General features: G+C 38.2%; 1 long non-coding RNA gene and 1 pseudogene across 2 annotated transcripts; both read left to right on the top strand.

The window, feature by feature from the left end:
- Nucleotides 1–1,117: 1,117 nt before the first annotated feature.
- The window catches only part of LOC149053490 (uncharacterized), a 53,685-nt pseudogene continuing 40,812 nt past the window's right edge, over nt 1,118–13,990 (top strand).
- Nucleotides 7,884–11,612, top strand: LOC149053491 (uncharacterized). 2 transcript variants are annotated; one of them, XR_016185558.1, is made up of 4 exons: nt 7,884–8,682; nt 8,982–9,149; nt 9,463–9,504; nt 9,781–11,612. It is a non-coding gene; the product is annotated as an uncharacterized LOC149053491 (long non-coding RNA). The 2 variants fall into 2 exon arrangements; XR_016185557.1 differs by lacking the exon at nt 7,884–8,682 and having other exon boundaries at nt 8,783–9,149.

The following is a 13,990-nucleotide window of genomic DNA, read 5'->3' on the forward strand; positions in this document are numbered from 1 at the left end:
GATTATATCAAAACAGATGTGACCGGACAGTACCTAAGAAAGTTTTATCAACACCTAAAACAAAACAATTTTTACTGAAACAGATATTTCGATACAAATAAACGTGCTGCGATCTGTCGGCGTTCGGTCGATAAATAGGTGAGATGACAAACATTTGGCTTTGGGTGGCTAACAAAGATTTCTCCATCTCTCTTTTCTACAACAGTCCGCCGCCACCGACAACACTCCTTCGTCACTAGTAACATACATTATTCAATCTTTCTCTGAGGCATAATTTTTGCGCTTCCATTAATATGCTTAAAATGTTGGTTTCTAACCTTGAACACCACTCTCTTCACGGGCTTCCTCGCGTGGCATCACTTGGATAAAGATTGTAAACTGTAATTATCTAAGAAAAGTTTGTGAGAGTCTCAGTGGAAAACAATTTGAAATTTTTAACAATTTGAAATAAGTTTGAACATGGCGTTATCACTTTTGCTGAAGACACTGTGTATGTAAACTAAAACAAAACTATCCAGATAATTTGTGTCGCGGTATATTACCCTCCCCTCCCTGCAATCGATGTCGCCTGGTTCATGATGAAGACTATTCTGAAATAAAAGCCTTACGTATTGCATCACTGGGCAATGAAAGGAGGGAGAAAAGGCATATGTAAGGCATTCAGTTGTTTTTAGTGCTTAAAAAAAAAAACAAGAAGTCTCAATTGGTTTTGAGCCAGATTTTAATTCGTAACGCTACCTTAGGTCTCCTTATCTATTTCTGAAAAGAAGACCTCGGTTCTTGGACATGTGATTTTGTGAGAAGATAAGAAAATTAAGAAAAATACGACATTTTCAACACCCGACACCCTCTTTCTATTACTTTTGGTAGGTTTTTGGGCAGCAACCAGTTGAGGAAATTACCATCAGGCATTTTCAGTAGCAACACCGAGCTTGAATATTTGTAAGTTTGGACTCTGTTTTATTTTTGTCTAAGGAACGCGTCAAATCCATTGCGCATTGGTGAAAAAAAAACCAGCAGATACGAGCAGCGTTGTCTTGGATCCAAATAAATATCAGCTACAAAGTAGGAATGTTTAATTTTCGTAAACATGTTATTTATTTCCTCTGCAAGTAAAATGGGGTATGGGTGTGGGTCAAGTGCATTCTCAGACACCACCCTCCTACCCCCTTGTTACTTCCCTGTCCTCACTTCTGCTGAACACTACTTTACGAATCTTTAAATTTTTTAGATCTTTTAATTTTGCTCGTTCTGCAAATTATCAAAGTTAGTATGTTCTGAAGTTAGTGCTCTGAACGAAAATTCCTTTCTATCTCTGGGTTTTATTTAAATTTTTATTTTATTTTACTTTTTTTACACAATCTCTTTGTCAAATACTACACTTCTAAGTTTCGCCTTTTACAAGTTTTCTAATGGTAAGCTTTTTCGGTCAAAAAAGTGGCATAGCTCATTTTAAAGACAACTAAGTAGACCAGAGAAAGAAATCTATTCAATGAAGCATCATTACACAGCGTCGATCTCTAAACTCCATGCAACAAATCGAAGCAGGGTCAGGTCAATGTTCAGTGGAGCACTCCTTAATTTACCTATTTCTTTATCTTTGTGATATGAGAGTCATAAGTACTTGCTAGTGACACTTATGGTGTTTAACTTGCACAAGAAGAGACGTCAAAATATAAATAGTTAAGAATATTTAAAGTCCAATTTCATTGAAAGAAACGACTTCCTTCGTATAATCTGAGAAATACTGGGATCATAATTGCACTTCTCCACACAGAATTTTTGAAGTGAAGCTCTAGTTAAACCTCTGTTTCAGTCGAATTTAAGCTGACTTTAGGCCTAGACACAGCGACAGAATCTACACAAATGAGAGCAGATAGCACCAGAAATGCATCAGTTCCAAGCCACAATCATCGCAGCAAATCTTCACTCCTAATGTTCAAGTTCTGCATTTTTGGGCAGCTTTATAATCTATTTAAGGCATTAATATGAAACACGAGGAGAAAACATCGCATCTTGAACAAATCAGTCTGTTAGCGGGAGTGTTTTAGGGCCTCATGTAGAACATGAAGGAGATATGTTCCTTTGTAATGTTTGCCCATAACTGTAGAAAAAGACCTAAAAACAAACTTACAAAGGTACTAACATATCGGTCTCGCTTGAGCCAAGGGTCAAGAGACAAAAACATCAAGAGGTCCTGGTTGTCAAGGCTTCTCGAAATCAAAGGGAAAATCACTTGAAAGGGATGCTGAATCAACTTTTATATGCGCGTGGCGATGCTCAAAGGACCGATGACAAAAACAAAATAAAAAAAAAACTAGAATTAAACGTTAGAGGTACGTTCGTGGCTAAGACCTGAAGGCAATTATTAAATTATTATTGGCGGTAAAAAGATCCTGTCATTGAGAAGAAGGGACCACGCAGGGAGATCTGATCGCTGTGGCTCTTTTTGTTCTTACCGTCCAGCCTATGATCACGTGTCTACAGGTGGCGTCTGCGGCAAAGCAGACGTAGTTCCCCAATGATGCTGGTGGGACAGGTTATACTACAGAAATGAATAGAATGGAAGGTACAACGAGGCGCGGCCACAGGCTTACGAAAGTAGCAAGAAGATTTCGTCAGTGAGAAGGTGTCTGATTGGGTCAGTGAAGTAGGGTAATTGGCGGAGTTCGCTCAGACGCAGCCACAGTCACAGTCATGCTATGCCGTTTCCATCTCGAGCTTAAAAAATCGGTGGACACACTTTCTGGTAACACTGCCCGAGGCATTAGGATGTACTAAAGCCACTGGAGAAAGCAAGAACTCTGAGATTTATTCCTGGAATATCGAAACGCAAGTGTAATCAGCTGGCTACGACCATGCTAGCTCTAATGTTCGCCTTGGAGGCGCCTGTGCCTTGCAAATCCAAGCCGGAAGTACGCTTCATCAGTCAAAGAGTTAACGCACCTCGTTAAGTATCTCAAACATTTCAAACACAACAGCTAACAGGCGAGTCTCTTAGTAAGTCGGAAGAGAACGTAGTCACTTTCGAAAGACCAGGAGAACCACAAAAGATCGAGAGAGTGCTTGACCAAGTACCTGGAAAAGGCTGGCAATACTTCCTTTCCGAGAATTGGGCGCCAACCTGATTAAACAGGAGTTCCGTGCTGCTGTCAAACTAGAACATCACTGGCCAGTGGATGATATTACAGCTGAACAGAGGATCTAACAAAGCACAAGGCTGGTCATTCATGCACGCGGACTCTACGAGCACCAATGATCGGAATTCTTTGATGTCAGGGTTTGCCACCCAAATGCGAAGTCCTATAAGAGCCTAGAGCCACAAAATACCCACAGATATGCATGAGAATAAGAAGAAGCACCACTATTTAAGGACAGTTCTCGACATTTAACACGAGACAAATATGATAGTACTCGAAAGTAGTACATAAACTGTATCTTTGTCATCATTATCATTGTTATTATTGCTATGGTTGCTTTTTTTCGTTTTGATAGGATTTAATGAGGCAAGAAAAAATATAATGTAACGCCAGGGAAAGAAAAAGAGTTAATGAACATTCTATGAAAAGGAGGAGAAGGGGGAGGGGGGGAGATGGTCACTACTAGAGGCCTATTTTTTGCCACCCGAAGAGAAGGGCGCTTCGTTGTGTCGTTCAATTGTTCTTTGTTTTTGAATCTGCTGACAAGGATGAGTTTGTTAGTTACGCCGTAGATAAACGATAGACCATCAATGGAGTGACATCACAAAGTATTTAACCTCTATGTGACATATAAAAAAAGTCCTATCATATTTAAAGTGCGCAGGTTACTAATTTATCCTAGCATCCCAGTTGCACCTTATTGCGCCCAAGAGTTGATTCAATCTGACAAGTTCATGAGGATCTAAGAGTCCCAAGTACACACCAGTGAAAGAACTAAATGTTCACTGTAAAGTGGAGAAAGGTGCTTATTTCGATAAGTGCGGGAGGCCTAGAGAGACAAGAAGAAAACTCAGGCATAACATCATTTTTTGGAGTCTTTCAATGACAAATCCATCCTTTGAGAGATAAAAATCACAGGGAGGACACTGTGTATCTAAAAATTATTCAGACAATTTGTGTCTTGGTATGTTAGACTCCCCCTCCCTGCAATCAACGTCACCTAGCTTGTAAGAATGCTCTAAATGACAGTGTGTAACCTTAGATCTCAATATGTAAAACTTGGCAGAAGACATCGGTTTTTAGACAATGTGACTTTGTCAGCAGATTATAATTCTAAAAAAATGTCATTTTCGAGCATTCACGGGGCCTGCACCATGTTGACTAGCACAATGTAATCAAAACCCCTCCCTTTTACCTTTGGTAGGCTTTTGGACAACAACCAGTTTTTTTTTTACCAATTTCAATTATTTTACCCTGCACGTACAATGGATCAGTGGTGTAGGTCAAATGCACCCTCTGACTCCACCCTCCTGCCCCTGTGCTACATCCCTCTCCTCTCTTCTGCTGAACACTACATACCATTCTCATTTATATATCTTCATATTTTGCTCACTCTATAAATTATCAAAGAAAACTTGGAAAAGACTGCACTCCCAAGTTTCGCCTTTTAAAAGTTTTCCCATGGTAAGCTTCTTTGGTCAAACAGTGGCATAGCTTGTCGAAAAGAAAATCTAATAAACCAGAGAAAGAAATCTATACAGTGAAGGAACATCACACTGCGTCAATCTAGAGTTTGATTAGCGAAAAATGGTTTAAACATGGCGTTATCATTTGTGCTGGTACAAGTGAAGACGCTGTGTATGTAAAGTTGAAAAAAACTATTCAGGCAATTTGTGTCTTGGTATTTCTTAAACTCCCCCTCCCTGCAATCAATGTCACTTGGATTATAATGAGGACTGCTCTAAATGACAGTGTGCAATCTTAGGTCTCTATATATAAAACTGGACAGAAGACATCGGTTATCAGACAATATGACTTTATTAGCAGATTATAACTGAATTATACGTCATTTTCGAGCATACACGGTGCCCCCACCATGTTGATAAGCACAATGTAATAAAAACCCCTTTCTGTTACTTTTGGTAGGTTGTTGCACAACAACCAGTTGGAGAAATTACCATCAGGTATTTTCAGTAACAACACCAAGCTGAGATCGCTGTAAGTTTGGAGTCTGTCTTATTTATGTAAGGAACGCGTTAAATCCATCACGCATTGATAAAAATAACAACAGATACGAGCAGCGATGTCTGAGCTCCAAATGAAATCAGCTACGAAGCAGGAATGTTTTATTTTTGTGAACATGGAAATTTATTCCCCTGCAAGTACAATGGAGTAGTAGTGTAGGTCAAATGCACCCTTTGACTCCACCCTCCTATCTCCTGTGCTACATCCCTCTCCTCTCTTCTGCTGAACACTATATACCATTCCCATTTATATATCTTCATATTTTGCTCGCTATATAAATTATCAAAGAAAACTTGTGAAGTGCATTCCGAAGTTTATGTGTTCTGAAGTTAGTGTTTTCAAAAAGAATTTCCTTTCTGATCGTAGTTTATTATATTGCATAATCTCTTTGTCAAAGACTGCACTCCCAAGTTTCGCCTTTTAAAAGTGGCATAGCTCGTCGAAAAGAAAATCTAGTAAACCAGAGAAAGAAATCTATACAATGAAGGAACATCACACAACGTCGATCTCCATGCAACAAATCGAAACAGAGTCAGGTCAATAATCACTGGGACACACATTAATTCACTTATTGCTCTGTCCAGACAACAGAGGGAAAGAATACGACCGTGAAATTTAAGATTTTATCAGCTTTTGATTGACTTTTTAAAAGTAGCCATTTAAACATGGATTTTTCATGAAGATTAATATTAAAATATAATACCTACATAATAGTAGTATCATAATTGTTATTATAAATGTCATTGTTATCATTACCAAATGTAGTTATTGCTGGGGTTGCAGGATTTATTTCACACTTTGTTGTATCCTTTGTTTGGTATCCTTAACCCTGAGACTCTTCACCAGCTTCCTGTCATTGAAATGCGATCAATGTTTGATTTTCTATGATTTATAAGGCTAGAAAAGATTATATGCAACGCTAGGGAAAGATAAAGAGTTAAAGTACATTCTATGCGCACCGACATCAAATAAACAACTACGAGAGTTTACCGCTCTACGCTTGCGAGGTGTAAATGAATGATGAACCAAGGTTAAATGAAACCATTCGGCAAAATACGAGAAAATACTGTAGAAAAAAGTGGAAGCACTCGATTTTGAGTTCAAAAATTTTATTCACATTTTTGTAGAGCTGTTTCATATGTCCCGAAAGAACATTAGCCCTTCAAGTAAGATCCTCTGTGAGCTAAAGTTCTGTGTTTGTGATTACGGTACTCATGCTGGAGACAACTTGAACTGCAGCTACGGTTGTTCTTCATCGGTGTTGGTCATACAGTGATATTCGTTGCGGTTCCAATGTAATAAAATTAAACATCTATTTGCGGCTCTTTTATTGTGCTGTGACCGTGAAAAATTAACCTTTTCCTAAGCTGCAACACCTGGCAAGACCCAAGTAGTGGAAGCCGGAGACACTAGATCTCGACGGTTGTAAAAGCCATCAAGTTACTCGCAGGACTATGCATAAGTATAATCGAATGGCTGCCTGTAGACCACCCAAAATATGAAAAAAGGGAAACATTGAACACATAGAGCCTGACTTTACTCGTACGAAAGATTCACAGTAAGTTTTTTTTTAATTTAAGCTTCTTCAAAAGTGTTAAAATTGTGTCTTTTTACCATTTTCTGTGAGAATATGGATGTAATTGTAAGCCTGTTGTGTGAGGTCTGAGGCGCGAAACGTTTTTATTCGTTAGTTTCCTGAGATGAAAACTTAATTGAAACGACCATCATACTTTAACTAATGACATAATGACCCTGATATTACTTACCGTTCAACAGAATTCAAACTATGTTTAAGTTCTCGCATTTGACGTCTCCTTGAAATATGAGAAAGCCCATACTATTTTTCCGTCAATGATAGATTTTGTAAGCGGCCCATAATCAATCATAAGATATTTTTTTTATGAAGTAAGAAAGATCTTATCACCAATCCCTAGCTTTCAAATGTTTTTATCCCTTTCGCTCGCAAGATCTCATCATTAACTCTCTCTACTGTCTGCCATAAATCCTTAAGATGTTAATGCGGAGAATTTGGCATTGGATCGACTAATAATCTACTAAATCATCTTTTTCTCTATTCTCATCACATGTGTACTTGATATTGTAAGGATATTTTGAAGAGAAATTCTGTCTTGGTCATTCATGGGAGTTAAAGGGTTAAAGCGTCTTTTTTTCCGAGGGCTTAGGGCTTAGTAGTAATAATGCCTATATACACTCATCACGACAGTGTTTTCACGCGAAGACTTTCGAGGGTTTTTTCTTTTCCTGTTTCCTTTGAAGGTTCAGGCCCACTACCAATTGTATTTCCGATCAAGTAAACTTTGGGATACGGGCAGCTTTAAACCTACGAAGCGACCACACTTAATGAAAAATAATATGCCATACGTCCTTCTACTGAGCTTTTTTTTCCGAGAAGTTTCTTCAATATGTGAGGGCTTCTTGGCTATTAACAGGATTAGAAAGGTGTAAAAAAATTGATACCGAGAGAATTTTTTGTGGAGATCTTGTGGTTAAACAACCTCGGGTATTTTCATTTCAAATATTTTGAAAAATAATATACAACCAGCTATATTCAACATGGTTTCTTCACTGTGGACCACTATCTTTGACGTTATTCGTCACCAAGAGGAAATAATGTGCCTAGTCCTCACCTATCCATCACTCGAGAGTTCAAAACCACAGAGTATATATCACTGACTATAAAGCATGCAAATTATGCTTCATACACTGTAAAATGAAAAGAGCCAAATTGACCCCAAAAGCCAAATTGGCCCCAATTTCTCGAGGGCCAGTTTGGCCCATCAAGGTTCGTTTTGGACTATTTGAGCCAAAACGGGCGGGACAGGTACCATTTCGACCCATCCAAAATCTGAATTGGCCCCTATGAATTCTACTTTGGAACTTTTTCTCAATTTGGCCCTTCCAAGAGCCAAACAGGATTGACCAATTTGGCCCCAACGAGGTGAAATTTTTGAAAAAAAAAGAAAATATAAAAATAATTTTCTTTTTTCGACCATATTTCATTCCCTATATATTATTCCTTATAAAGTGTTCAAATTTTCAACGGTTCCTCTCGTAACTGAACACCGAGTCACACAACGAATTAATCGTTGGCTTTTTCTCGAGACGTGAGCGTGAGCTGCCTGTGATGGCATTAGTCGAACCTAGACCACGTGCGTCGGAAACAATAATGAATTATAGCAGCGAATTCGTCACTGAAGAGGCTGTTTCTTGGCTAGAGTCGCATGGAATGAGACTTAAGAAAAGAAAGGTAGGCAAAAGAAATTTCTTAACAACGTATTTTACTGCAACTTTACATTCACAAACTTGACCGCTCCATTGATCTGTGTTCGTATCTTATCTTGCAGAAAAAGACGGTTGCGATGGCCAAGATCTCCTTGCCATCGCCCAAGATGCAGACGAACCAAGGCACTACATCCCTATTATAAAAGAGCGTCTAAAGCTCAAGAAATTGATTGCAATGAACGCTGAACCTAGAGATGACACGAGTTCTTCGTCGGTACGATAATTAATTTTCCCACCAGAGAATTTGAATGGTTCGCCTCTTCTCCCGAGTCTTGTTGAGTCTCAGCGGTTTCGCAACTAAAGTCACGTGATCAAATTTTGGCGCCGAAAGATAGAGACGGTTATTGTTCGAATACTGCATTTGCACAAGATGGATTTAACTTATTTCAAGATTCTCTGATTTTAGGATCTCTCACTCTGAATTCTTAATCTTTTTCTTGAAAAGATGAACTGATATTTTTATGTCTTTGTTTGCATCCACTTAAGCTGATTTTTTGGCTCTCACTCTTTCAGCGTGCAGAATCAAGTCCTTCGAGTAAGACGGTTCAAACTTCGATTGATGGTTCAGATAACATCAGCGATTATGAAAATTTAGAGGTGACATTGGCACCGAAAGAAAAGGGTTAATCGCCCAGGGATCTCTGTTTTACGGACGAGGCGACAGAACTGAGCACTGTCTAAGTAAGTTCTTGTATATTAAACTTAGCAGGATAGTGAAGAGTACATTATCGATTACTTTCTTTCGATTATATCCCAAAGGAAAACACACAAGGTGCCAGTTGGTCAGTTAAAGATGACAAATCTCGGGGATTGCACCTACAAAAATGGCGAGATTTGTTTTATTTTTATTGAAATATATTATATATGTATTTACTTGCACCATGCATAAAACAAAGTAAACCCAATTTTTAAATCTGGTAAATTAAAAAATTAGTGAATTGATAGGATGTTATCAGACAGTTTAATTTTTTTGAAAACAAATATTTACCTACAGGTTCCTCCTGAATGGCTTTCAAAATTCCAACTACCATCGAGGGTAAGAAACTTTTCTTTGTTTTGTTTTTTAAGTCTACAAGCAATCCTTATTTATTCATGAATACTGAACTAAAACTGAAGTGCATAGAGGTATGATTTCTTTTCTTGATAAGTACATATACAGTTTGGTGAAAATACATCATTGATGATCACCATTATTGTGTTTTTACTTCTTATGCACAGTTTGCCTACAAATATTTTGCAACTTTGTAGTTGCAAAAATTTACTGTTCTCCAACAACAAATTAATTTGTTCATTTGTTTGTTTTTTTGTACAGTTCTCTGCCTCAGTAGAGTTGGATACCCAGAAGGGATATCTCATCAGCAGCCTAAAGTACTCTGAGCAACAGTGGATTGCAAAAAAAAATTATTGCAGAGTATCCTTGTATGGTTAGCAGGATACTAGACTAAGTTGACTTGGAAACTGAATGGATTGGTATGGTCTAAAAATCTATTGCTTCACCTCTTCTGCTTGCAGTGAAGAGAGACAATTTTGTGGTGCTGAATCTCTTGCCTTAAACTAAAAAGTTGCAAAATAATCACTCTCACCTTTTAAGTTCATGACCTTTGTTCTTGTGTGTTTGTTATCACATGCATTTAATGAAGTTGTGACCATTTTGGAGGTACAAGTCCAAAAAACTGCTACTCTGGTACTAAGATGAACAGCTAAAACTTCTGAGCCCATTTGCCAATGAAGTCCAGATACAAAGGTTCAAGTACTTTGGGGTTGTATTAATTTTGCCTTTTTGTTTAGTTTTTTTGATTTTGCAATTTTTTAAAATATTCCTGTTGTCAAACCATTAGATAAATATTGGACATAGAATAGCTGATTTTTTCAGATATTTTGGGAGTCATACATTAGTTTTTCAAGTCTTGAATGGGAGACAAATTACACACATTGAGCTAAACTTCCACTTCCATTTCTGGTGTTTTAGCTTATAGTTTTAGAAAAACAATATATATATATGTAAATGTGGGGGTAGAGTCTACCTTGGCATAAAGTGCTCAATGCTGTAGAGCTAAGTATACATAAGTTAAAGAATTAAAGAGGACACATCAATTCTCTGTGACTCTGAATTTCACACCTAAGCGCTTGTCAGACAGAACTTTTGTGTCTGACAAGCGCTTAGGCACAAAACTCAGTCACAGAGAATTGATGCGTCCTCTTTAATTCTTTAACTTAAGTGTGTATATATATATTCTTTTTTTTTTCTGGCTACAGGCACTTTTTGCACTTTGGCTTGATTTTAATGTGGTTTTAAAACTTGTTTTTATTGCATAGAGTAGCTGATGTTGATTCAGCAATCAGAGATTATGTCCAGCACAAATTTTAATTGTTGGAGATCTTCAATACATCAATCACCTGAATATAGTAACAGAGGGAAGTGTAATTTGTCACTTCTCACAAGAAAAGATTCTTGATGCTCTCATTGGGTTACTTGGCTCATTTATATTTTCTTACAATCGGCCAAAGGCAATTTTGACTTTTTTTTTAGAGCAAGCATTGCTTGAAATTGGGCACAGGCAGACTCTTGTCACTGTTTCCTCTATTTTCAATGACTTGGCAAATGCCTGCGGTAGTACTTGCTGATAGTTTATATTTTGATAATATCTAAAGTAGCTATATGAGTGCATGTATTCTCACATCCACTGGAAGAATACTCTTTGCTGCTCTAAGGCTCTTTGTTTTTCATATGCACAAATCAAACAAGATCTATATTCTTGTGCAGGAACTGGACCATTTGTTACCTCTGTCTTATTTTGATAATTTTCAGTACTTTAAATCAGTCTTAATTATAAGCTGCTTTACATTACCACATTTGCTAAGTCATTGAAAAGGGAAGCTTTACTCACAAGTGTCTCTTGGGTGTAATTTCTTGCAATGCTTGCACTGTTAAGAAGTATACTGATTTAGGGAAGAGATCTATTTTAGAAAATGGTTGAATTAATGTTAAATATGTATGTATGTTATATTCTTTCACATGATGTTTCAAAGTTTGTCTGTTTTATACCACAATTAAGATTCTTAATAACTGTAAAATCAGGTAGCATAAAAGGTTTTTACATAAACAATATCTAGAACCTAATAAATGAGTGTTTGAAAGATAAAGTATGTGGTGTATTTTCATTATTTGAATGTAAGGGGGAAAATCAGCATGGAGAGGAAAGAGCCCTCTACTTCTGAAGTGGCCCACATTGGAGCTGAATTGGCTCTTTTTAAAGGGGCCATTTGTGAGAGGGCTGAAATTTCGGGGGCTGTTTTGGCCCCTATAAATTTCAAAGTGGCCCCTGTATTTTTCAAATTCACCCTTCACATGGTCCAATTTGGCCCCTACAACGGGGTCAATTCAGCCCCAAAATTGGTGCCAAAAACAGCCCCATTTCAATGGGGCTGAATTGACCCTAAGCGAGTGCCAAACTGGACTCACTCGTTTTGGCCCCATTTTTGGGGCCAAATCAACTCTTAATTTTACAGTGTAAAGCCTGAAAGGAAGAATAACATGCCGGTTCCCTTTTAATCACCTCTTTTAAAGTCCCAGACAAATTTTTTTAAACAGGATACATATTTTATAATTATCATGACAATAGTTGGCAATATAAACCTAAACACGAATAAAGGGGGTAAGTTTCTAAAGAAACTGTGGTGCTGCGTTGGCGGGAAAGTATAACAGGGTAATTTAGTGTTAACAACTGAGTTGAACACGTAAATTGGCCACCGTAAAGAGTGTAAAGGCTTTACCCTCTACGGGGGCCGGCTTATGTTTGAAGTCAGTTAATAACACCAAATTACCTGTTAAACCAAAGCATAGCGTTTTCATTTGCGCATGCTCAAATGAACACGCGGTGTAGACAAAGCGGATAAATGAGTGTACATGCTTGTAACACACGAGAAATTTTACGCGCGTAAAGGAATAGGAACGACAATATTTACATAGTATAACTATCGAGGCAAAATGGCGGCATTTTTTAAATTCCCATTGTCTGTTTTCATTTCACAAGGAGAAACCCGAACCAAAACAGACAAGACTAACGTTTTCAGGAAAGTTTCCGTCTACGTCACTAAAACCTTCTAAAACCTTAAAACCTTCTACGTCACAAAATAAAAATATGCTGCAGAAGCAGGTGTGGATTTATCAACAGAAGTAGAGCATCCTTAATATGGCTTCGTAGCACCTTTTGCCTCAAGCCGGCGACACACCATGGGATTTTATGCGCCACTTGCAGCCAATTTGATCGCCACAGATAGCTGCGGACACACTCGGCGATTTTTTTTGCCGATCGCGACAATGTGGCACTTCATCCCAGGTTCCATAGGGTGACGTTTAAAAATTGCGCGAACCAATATAAACAAACAGAATGGCGACAGCGAAGCGAAAAAACTGTTGGTTGCTGCCATAATTTTGCACCCAAAGCGCTCCAGGAAGCGTTCTTAAAAGTGGGACAATGGAAAAGTATGATCAAAGACATGGATTTATTGAAACGCAGAGTCTTTCTTGAGACGATTACCGTAGTCGCTCGAAGTTCCACCAAATAAGCATGGACACAGTGTGGTCAAATTTACCTCTTTTTCTTCGGTTCAGAAACAATTTTCGATGCCTTTCTCCATTTTGAAAAACCATGTGATAATATCGTCCAACTTGATTGGTTAATTTTACTACCGATTCCCAGAGTAAAAAGGCGAGAAAATCGCGGGAACGGGCAGACTTAGCGAATGTCGGCGAATTAAATCGCCGATATCTGACATGCCAGATATCGGCAATTTTATACCCCGATCGCGGGGATTGGCGAATATCGCAATCGCCGCACCGAGCACAATTGGCGATTTTCGCCGATCACCGTGATCAGCGTATAAAATCGCCAGGTGTGTCACTGGCTTTAGCGCTTCTTTATGTCATCGCCTCCTCGGTGGTTAAATCCCTGGCGGAAAAGTTTATTTTTTTGGTGGAAAACCAGCATCAGCTTTGTTTGCAAAGGAATAAGAATGGTAGCCCTAAACGCTCAAAAGGCACGAGTAATGAAGCATGCGCAGTCATTTTGTCGCTGTGTCTTACGGGCATTATTTCAAATAAAACTGTTGAGACATTTTGTGTTATTATTTTAAATTATCCCACTCTTTTAAAAGTAGCATTAGCGCAAAAAGTTTGTCAGCGGGTATGTTCCAGGACCTCAGGTAGAACATGAGAAAATATATGTTCTCTTGTATTTTTTGCCCATACCTATCAAACGTAACCTCAACAAAATAACGAAGGTGGGCCAAGGGTTAAGGGTCAAAAAACGTCACTCAAAAAGGCCACTCGAAATCAAAAAGAAAACTTCTCTAAAAGGATGCTAACTCAGCTTTTATATACGCATGGTGATGCTCAAAGGACCCATTCCAAAATCAACAAAAACATAAGTAAACATAAGTGACAATTACTAACTTATCGCTGGCGGTTAAGAGATTCCGCCACGGAGAAGAAGGGAAAACAAAGGGAGATCCGATCGCTA

The sequence above is a fragment of the Pocillopora damicornis genome, chromosome 1 (genome assembly GCF_964200805.1).
Source record: "Pocillopora damicornis chromosome 1, jaPocDami1.2, whole genome shotgun sequence".
NCBI classification, from domain to species: domain Eukaryota; kingdom Metazoa; phylum Cnidaria; class Anthozoa; order Scleractinia; family Pocilloporidae; genus Pocillopora; species Pocillopora damicornis.